Source organism: Manis javanica, chromosome 4, assembly GCF_040802235.1.
Source record: "Manis javanica isolate MJ-LG chromosome 4, MJ_LKY, whole genome shotgun sequence".
Taxonomy (NCBI): domain Eukaryota; kingdom Metazoa; phylum Chordata; class Mammalia; order Pholidota; family Manidae; genus Manis; species Manis javanica.
The window spans coordinates 45,488,783-45,498,719 of NC_133159.1; positions in this window are offsets into that span (position 1 = coordinate 45,488,783).

Genomic DNA, 9,937 nt, shown 5'->3' on the forward strand with positions numbered 1-9,937 from the left:
TCCTTGTGTTATTCTAGGATGGTCCAGATGGGATGGTTTTCACAACACAGCAGTGAAACCTGGGGAATCAAAATGAGTTTCAGATTAATTGGGTTTAATTCCAAACCTCCCAGTGATAGCCTGGGGGAAGCTGGCCCCAGTGCTAAGATCTGGGCACACAGATGTGGTATGAATGCTAAATGGTAACCTCTTCTGTTAAGGAGACTGGTTATTTTAAAAACTCAGGTTGTGTCTCCATTGTGAGTGACCTGGGTCAATGTCATTTTTCTTATTATGTCAGAACAGGATGCACAGAGACAAGATTAAAGTTCCCAGAGGTGCAGGCTTTCCTTATAGTCACTGTTTAATGAATGTAAACATCATTAGCCTCCATTTTACCACCGAGAAAGCTGAGTGTCATGAAATGGGGTGACTTGCCCAAAGTCACCTCACTTGTCCTAGGAGTCGGGATTGAAATCCAGGCCAGTCTGACTCCAAGTCCCTGCTGTTCCCAGCCACTACTAGAGATCTCTAGGTCAGTGGTTCTCAAACTTGAGAGTACCTGCAGGGCTTGTTGAAGCCCAGATTTGTGGCCTCACCCCCAGAGTTTCTGAGTCAGTAGGTCTGGGAATCGCCTGAGAATTTGCATTTCTAGCAAATCCAGTAAAGATGCTGATGCTGGTTCAGGGATTACATTTAGAGAAATATTTGACTAGAGTATCAGAAAAGACTCTTAACTGTAGTTAATAGAAACCAACTGGAGATAATTTGAGCCAAAATTGAATATGTTATCACATGGATGTAGGGGCATATCTTGATACTCAAAGGAAGGAACATAATTGAGTCTCACACAGATCTGGAACCAGAGATAGGCCTCTACTCCCAGCTTTCATCTCCGCTTCTCTTTGAAATTGGCCTCATTCCCTTCCCTCTATTTATACTACCTTCTGAGTCTTCCCTCCTGTCCAGTGACAGACAACAAGGCAGACAGCATCTTCTGAGGTTATGCATGCAGAGCTAGAAGCCAGGAAAAAGGCTGAATCACTCTTACTGTCCCAGTCCCAAACTCCCAGAGACTTGTCTGAGTCAGGTGCATATTCCTGGTCTAACTCTCTGTCACCAGGACAATGAATTGGATGGCACTGTACAAAGTGACTACCAACATGCTCTCACTATAACCATACAGACTGACAAAGAGGGGTGGTTTGCAGAGAAAGGAATTGGGTTGTAAGCCCAATAGCTGGCCATTTTGTCTGGGGTGTGAGAAAAGTGCAGATAGATAGATAGGAAGTGAGAAAGCTAGATTAAGCCAGTGTGATGACCAGAATGTGAACAGTGGTTGGGGAACCTGACAGAGCATGCTGCTGATGGCCTTCAGAAACAATATTTTTCCCTTGGTCTAGAGGAGACACGGTGAATAGTAAATGCATCTGGTTTGCAAATTCGCTTATGCAAGTCTACACAGACAATTGCTAGGGCTAAATAGAGCCAGTTCTGTTTTCTTAGAAGGAGAACAATGGAATGTGGAATTTCAGACCAGTGCAGCTGGCCAAACTGGGTCAGGGAAAAGGCACAGATACATTCATTAATGTTTTGCAAACCCACCCAGTCTCTCCCCCTTAATCCCCTTGCCTCTCTTCGCCTCTTCTGAAAAACCTAAAATTGCTAAATAAGGGTTGAATCAGAATTTGAGGCAGATTGGGTCAGATACTCAGCAAGGTCTTCCCATACAGGCACCAGCACTGGCCTGGCACCACGCTTCTGAGAAGGAGGTATTTCCACCAGGCTGTGTGCTGCTGAGCTGGGATCCCCATCCTGGCAGCCCCTCCACATCACAGGTTTGCTTGCTGGGAATTCCCCTGATGGGAATCTGGAGAGAAAGATGCTCAGGGCAGGCACAGTGGAAAAAGTATCGGATGAAGTCTCTGGATTCAACTTCTGACACTGTCAAATTAAGAGCCAAGCCCAAAGAAGTCAGTTAAATGACCTGCCCATACATCTTCAACAGAAATTGGGGCACACAATGATCAGTGTCTCTCTAATTCACAAAGTCACTATAAGTAGCAACTGTGAACAGCCAAGAATATCATACATGAGATCAGAGCAAAGCCATCACTGGCATGTAATTTTCAGGTAAATTAGAAAAAGGCATCCTGTCCCCCTTCCTCCAAGCCAGAGCACATAGTTTCACAAGCTGCTGCATTTTGCCCCCTCAGCCAGGCATCCCTGCCCAGGAAACACCTCTCCCACCTTCATAATGGCCCGGGGATCAGGGTGCTCCCTTTAAGAGGCCCCAGAGAGGTCTCAATCAGGAGCCAAGAGTGGTCTCAATCAGAACAGTCAAGGCAGCCATAACCACTGTTCAAGTTTAAAGCAATTAGCCAGAATGAGCTCTCCCCATTTACAAACACTTTTGCACCAATGGAGGAAAGCAGAGGAGAGAGTCATGACTATGCTTAACTGACATACTTGACTGGAAACTCTGGCACTGCCAAGAAAAAAACAATGTTTTTAGAAGCTTCAAACTGATTGGTTTGAATTTGCATATTTTCACAAAACCCTCTCCAGCATCTTCTTTCCTGAATCTCACCATCTTGGGCCTGTACTTGCAGTTCCTTGAATTGCCATGTCTACATGGGATGCCATGTTTACATGAGTAGAGGTTTGGTGCGTAAAATTATGTAAGGGCCACATATTCTTAGCCACTGGAGTTCATTAACACAAGTGGTTAGTATCTCCAGCTGTCCCTTTTATTTCTGCTTTTTGCTAGATAAATATTTTTCTTTGATTATTTTTTGTGCTTGTCTTTGTCTAAAACAATCTTAGACCTATATTCCTGTTCAAATTTATATTTTGCTTCAATACTCTGTATGCTTCTGTTGAGCCACAATGCTTGAACTCTAGTACATGGAACCACAAAAAAAAAGGGGCACACAGCATAATATTGTCCTTTGGGAACTTAGTTCTCCTACTTGTCCTTATCTCTTCTTCTAACCCAACTCTACCTTGCTCTTGATGCTTTGCCATTCTGACTTCATGGCCTCTCCACCTTGCCTAATGAACTTGATACCCTATACCCTCCCCCAGCTATAGATATTGAGATCAACTCCCACCCAACAACACTCCGGGTCTCTCCTCCCAGCCTGAACTATTGTGGGTAAATACCTCTCCTGGTTTGGCTGTGCCCTGAGGACTCACACATTGATCAACCACACCAGCTGTGAGTTTTAGGCTCGTGAGACCACCCAACTTCAGGAACAGGAAAAGAGTCAAGGGAGCTGAGGGGAAATTCTCAGTGAAATGTGGAAGGAGCAGGACAGTGCTTCTCCTCCACAAGGGGAGAACCCACCCATCCCACTTAGGAAGAAATGTGCCATGAACCTCCTGAGAATAGTCTGAACCCCATACTAGTAGACTAGTGGGGAGATCACAGGAATGGTGCCAAAAGGGAGTTTTAGAAGACTCAAAAGAACTATAAAAATGTTTTATAACATGTCAAGTGAAAAATCAATATATGGGCCGACACACAGCCAGACAGCCAATTGAGGGGATCCTCATTTAAATTGGTTAATGGTCTGTTTGCCTATATCTGCATGCCCTTCTTAAATTCCTGAATGTTCCTGAAATCTGAGGGTCTCCCTGCTTCCAGGCTTGCTCTACTCAAATTCACTCTTAAAAGTGGCCATTTGCCTACTGGGAACCCATCAGTGGTGTCCCACCACTGGACACGAGGCTCTGTAGGACCAGGGCTTGACTACTTCTCCATTAGATGTGGATCTCCCTCACAACCCTCTCTTTCAGGCAGGACCTATGTCTTCATTCCTGTACCTCTATCACCAAGAGTCACACCAGACATGTCATGGACACTTCATAAATGGTGATTGTATCCATTGACTAATTAATTTTCATCACAGACAAAATGCTCCAAATTGGGATCTACTCCTGTTGATTTAACTGCTTATCTTTCTGTGAGGGAAAAATTAAGTGACTTCAGTGTTTTTGAACACCAGCCCTCACAGGCCCTGGGCCTCGCCAAAGCAGTCTACAGGCCTAAGGGGCTATGTGGCTGGCTCAGGACTCCCTCCACAGTCAGTGTCTGCACAGCTGGGGCCTGCCCTGGAACACTAGGCCTGCCCTGGAAAATAGCTAGTAGCCACTGAGAGTTTGCAGCCAAGGAGATGTTTTTCTAGTCCGAACCCACACACCCAGACAGTCCCGAAGGATCCTGGGGGCAAGTGAACGTCCGCTTACACAGGAACTTAACTCCCCACAGAGGTCACCCTAGCGCCAGGCCCACCCCGTCTTACTCCCCAGAGCACCCGACGGTCTGACGCCCACTTCCTCATCCACGTTCCACAACAATGAGGTCTCCTGGAGCACAGTCTAGCTCCTGCTCCCGCTTGCCTTCATTCCAGAATGCCTCCTGGAAAGACTTCTAAGTTTTCTCCCGAGACCGAGGGGATCCTCTGTGGTCCAGCAAAGCCTGGATCCTCTGGGGCTCTCAGCAGGCTTCAGTTCAGACTGCTTGCAGTGGGACTGGGAAGTGTGAAGCAGCAGTTACAGCTGCCTTCCACCGCAGCCCCTCTTTACACCCCCAAGGCTCAAAATAGCTCAGAAACAGAGGCACAAAGCAAAGGTCAGAACCACCCCAAGGGCAAGCAGGCGCTTGACTGGTGGATCCTATGACATTTCTGCTAACTTGGGCCCCTTTGTAAAAGGAAACTTCTCTGGCAGGCAGCTGAATTGAGGGTGTTGGGGAGAGGCCATGTGTACAGTAGAAAGAACAAGGACTATGAAAGGTCCTTGCCACTGGCTATGGGATCTTGGACAAGATTTTGAAGCTTTTGGGGCCTCCTTTGCCAAGAGTCCATGAAGTCAGACACAAATGAATCTGCCACATAGATAGCAAGTAGAGAACCAGAGAAGCTGCAGCTCCCCTGAGTACTAGATTCTTCATCCATAAACACAAGAACAAAAATATTCCCCCTTGAATCTTCTCAGCAACCACCTGAAGCTTCAAGAAGTTGAACAGCTTTGCAAGGTCAGCCAGCTAATGTCTGGAACCCGGATGAAACCCAGTTCTGTCTAATTCCCAAATCACATCTCTCAAATCTTATGCTTTCAAAGTAAAATAAGACACATATGTAGTCTTTGCTTTGAGTGAACTCAAATCTCTGAGATAAGTTATGTTTAGCTTTAAAATATAAGTCATGTATCTGCATATATTCATTAGAGACTCCTTGGAGGAGGTGAGACATATGGACTGGACTTAAAAGAATGGATTTGATATGCCCCTTTTTTCCTTGACTACTAGAAAACCTGACCCAAGTTTGTGGCTCCCCAGGAACAGATAAAAAAGGACTTGTCAACATCTGTGTTGTGTTCATAACCTCACCTGTCCATAATCTCCTCCTTCTTTACTACCTTTATCTTTTCTTTGCTACACTATTTGACTTGAAATGTCCTGTATCTTGTTATCTTGAGGGTGTCTTTGTAAGTAAGCTGCCTCTATATGATTTGCTACATAGTAGAGGGTGAGTAAATGATTTACAGCAGATCCCTATTCTGCTCCTACTTATGTGTAGACAGGCCAAGCTTAGACACTCTTGGCCCATCACTGGTTTCAATGCTTAATTCTTGTGAGGCCCCTGCCTTAAAAGCCCCCTCATCCTTTGCAATTGGGACCACTTGTTCCCTCCCACTCTGCCTAGAGGTTCACTAATTAGGGGCCTTGGGGAGGCTCGATAGGGGCAATCAGGTTTGGGGGAACACGTAGTTCAGCCTGCTGAGCCCACTAGGACTGAGTTCCCAATTTCAGCGAAGGTGCTCATGGTGTTTCTGGCAGGCGGCAGTCCAGGACCTCAGTCCCCCTGTGACCCTGTGTCTACCCTCTGCTGAGATTTCCTGCCCAATCCCCAGGTTCCTCTGCAACTGGGTCTCTGCTCCTGTCAGAGCCTGTCCTAGGGCCTGGGGTCCCCACACCGACCCTGGGGCCCCCACACCGATGCTAGGGCCTTTAGTTGGGGCAGATTGTGAGCACAAAGTGGGCAAACTTGAAAGTAAAGGAGCTAAGGCTGCATTCAGAGTGGGCCTTTAGATTCAGTGGGTCTGAGCAGAGATACACAGTCACCTGAGCGAGCTACAAGGAGAGGCAGAAAGACCTCATGACTTCCAAAGGAACAGGAGTCACACTGCAGGGGAGCTGGCTGACCGTTTTAACTAAAAAAAGGAGGAGGTCACAAAGTTAAGCCAAGGGACACTGCCTGTGGGAAAGATGTAGCCAAACAATTTTCATTTATAGCCCTCCTGGCAGGACCACCCCTACTATGTGATAAGTAAGTGGGCAGTCTTTATGAAGATATCATTAAACATTTCGTGTATCTGTTTCTCCTTGTTCCTATGTCCTGCTTACCACACAATCTTGTATATAGCGTTTGGTTTTCCCAGAAGGGTTGCTTATTATGCCAGAGGAAGCTCTCCATCCCTGCAACCATGATTTAGCGAGTTGTATGAACAATTCGGCTTCTGAGACCGCCTTCAGTCTCAGAGCAGAGTCTACCGCGGAGTTACAGGTACTCTGCCAGAGACCGCACAAAGTAGACGCCTAAGTCTGGAAGCCAGCAGGGCTTTGGAGAATTCACCAAAGGAGTGAATGACAAATTATGAGCTCTTTTGGTACCAAGCCATTTGGGATCATTGGTAGGACATGCAGCCACCAAGAGCCTTCTTTCTTACATGTGAAATTCCACTTCTCCTTGACAATCCTGAAGCCGCCACCCTGTGGACTGCATGTCTGTACTCCCTACTGTCTGCTCCTTATTGGGATGCCTGACCATCCCTCTCCCTGCAGACCTCACACAGCCTGGTGGACTCTTCGGCACCTGCTCTCGGTCTGGATCACCCGCCACAGTCCCTGAGGAACAAACACACCCTTGGCAGGACTTCTCCTTCCCCTGGGCAGCTGGTCCAGCTTCTGACTGATGACCAACACCCTGCGGAGAGAACGACTGCCAGTACCCAACTGTTTCTCCATCCAGCCCAGCCCACTGCCTAGCCAAACTTAGATCCATACCTTCCCTCCCACCTGGCTCCCCGGCCACTGTCACCCACCTCACCAGACAGGGAATAGAGACTGTCTCCTTGGGTAACTAACATATTAAAATTTTTCATATCCTAGTATAGAGCATGACTTGAATTATCAAAAAGCAAGGAGATAGAATTGAAAGAGTATGGAATTACTGAAACAGATATTTTGTGTTTGGCTATCCAACTGGCAAAGATCTTTTCATACTCATTTGTTGAGGAAGCAGGGAAACAGAAATGTTCACTCACCCACTGCTGGTGGGAATTAAAATCTTTACAACTTTTCTTGGAGATAACTTGGCAATATAGTAGATTGGAATGTCTTTAAAACCCAAAGCACTTTAAATTATCAGTTCCATTTCTAGAAATTTATCCTAAGAAGTAAAGATTTACAAAAAGATTAAGCTGCAAAGATGTTTATTACAGCATTTTTTAATACTAGTGAAAACCTAGATGTAAGCTAAGTATTTAACAACAGAAGATTGTTTAAATAAGTGGAATGAAATAAAATGAGTCATATATATGAAACACTATGCAGTCTTTGTAAGTGATATAGAAACACAAATATAGACACAGAAAGACGTTTACAGCATATTGTTAAGCAGAAAAGCAGGTTATAAATATATCCATGGGAAAGTCTGAAAAAACATACCAGTGTTAGATTAGTTCTAATATTTACATGGTTGGATTTAAGTCATTTTTATTTTTCACTTATTGTCAATATTTTTTCATATTTAGACAATAAAATAATTTTTAAAATACAATAAGTTTGTTTTTTAAAGGGTATGGACTTGGTGGTATTCATACAGACTTGGGTTCAAATTCCAGCTAGACCACTGATTAGCAGTGTGGCCATGGAGGCATTACTCATACTCCCTGAGCCTCGGTTTCCCCATATTCAAAATGGCTATAGCAGCACCTTCTTCTCAAGGCCATTGTGAGGATAAAATGAGGAAGCATATACAAAGCACCTGGCACAGAGTAGACACTGAATGACATTTTTCCCTTCCTTCCTGGATGTCCAAAAATACCTCAGGACAACAGTTCATGAAAACAATAATAATCAAACATGCCCCTAATCATGTAAAATACAGATTTGGAAAATTAGGAGAGACTCATGTTTAATGCTCCAAGCTTCTTTCAGCTCCGACCTCCCCAACACCAGGCAACAGCAGACACGGAGATCCCCATGGTTAGCAAGGCTGGCCACCCAGGCAGTCAGGCGATCTGTGTTACCCAGCCCCATCAGCAGGTGGGGCTGGTCTCCACCCTGTGTCCTCAGACAGCCTACTACACCTGCTGCCAGTATTGCCTGCAAATATCGGGGGCCCTCTTCTCTCACCTCTACTCACTCTCACCTCAGTCCAGGCCCTGCTCATGTCTCACTGTCACCACTTTGGACTTGAGCCTCCTGGCTGATGAATTTGGTTAAGATCTGCCTGCCTTCTCCCAGCTTCTCATTTATTCACTCTCCAAACGGATGACTACCTATTAGATACTAAGCTTTGTGCTAGAATGCAGAGATGAATCAGAGACAGACCCTGCTCTGGGTGGTCCCACAGCCAGGTGGGGCAAATCCACAGGGACATAGGCCATCACTCTGTAACACTATGTTCTTGTAACTACTATTATTGTAATACTTATACGGCATGTGTTCTAAGGCAGGAGCTGTTCTAGTCACTTTTTATGTTAAGCTTCACTTAATCCTACAATCTAGCTTTATGAAGTAGGTTAAAATGAACTCTATTTTGGAGGGGAGGAAAAAAATGAGGCACAGAGAGGTTAAGTAACTTGCCCAGGATAGCAGTTAGTAAATGGCAAAACCCAGACTTGAACTGCAGCTTCTTTATACTCTTAAAAATGACTGAAGACACTAGAGAGCTTTTATTTATGTGAGTCACATCTAGTTGTATTTACTGTATTGGAAATTACAGTTGAGAACTTTTAAAAACATGTACTTACTAATTTATTTTAAAATACAACAATAAACCCATGCATGCTAATCTAAATAATGTTTTTAAATGAAAACAATCTATATAAAAATTATTGAGTAGAGTGGCATTATTTCATGTTTGCAAACCTCTTGAATGTCTGATTTATTAGCATACATGTGGATTCTCATTTCTTCTTTTGCATTCAGTCTACTGTGATATGCTATTTGGTTAGAAGATAAACTGAGGCATACCAAGCATTTTAAGAGTTTATTTGAGCAAAAATCAATTCCAGCCAGGCAGCACCAAAACAGCAGTGCTTATGGACAATACACCAGCAGGAGCTGGGGCACCACTTTTGTAGAAAAGACACAGAAGCAAAGCAAGGAGATCATTTGATTGGCTAGAGGTTACATCGTTGCCTTATTTGAGAAAGCCTGGTTGGCTGTCCTCAGTTTCTGACTTCTTAAATTTGAGGCACTACTAAGAACCACCTCAGTCAAATGGCTTCCTTGTTTAATTAACCTAACAGTTGGAATATATGAGGAAATCTGCCCTCACCCAGACATGGAGTTGGAAAAGGAGGACTATTTTAATAGCCTATTCAGGTACTTGTGGACATTCTTTGATCCTACACCAAAACGTGACAAGTGGTGGTTTCTAAAAGCATAGCTATAATGTGGCATCTGACAGCTCACAGTGGAGGATACAAGTTTTCCAAAATTCTCGGTTTTTTCATCTGAGCTCTTCGATTTTATCATTAGCAGTACATGCCGTCCCTTGTTTTCCTTGAAGTGACGGCCCTGACTTCATCATTTAAAAACAAAATCTGCCCACTCCCCATAACCACAGTGTGTATATCAAGTCATTCTTTCAAGGACAAATGGTGTCCTGTGAAAAAAATGGCTAGCTCCACTCCCAGCTCAAACTGCACTGGTACTTTT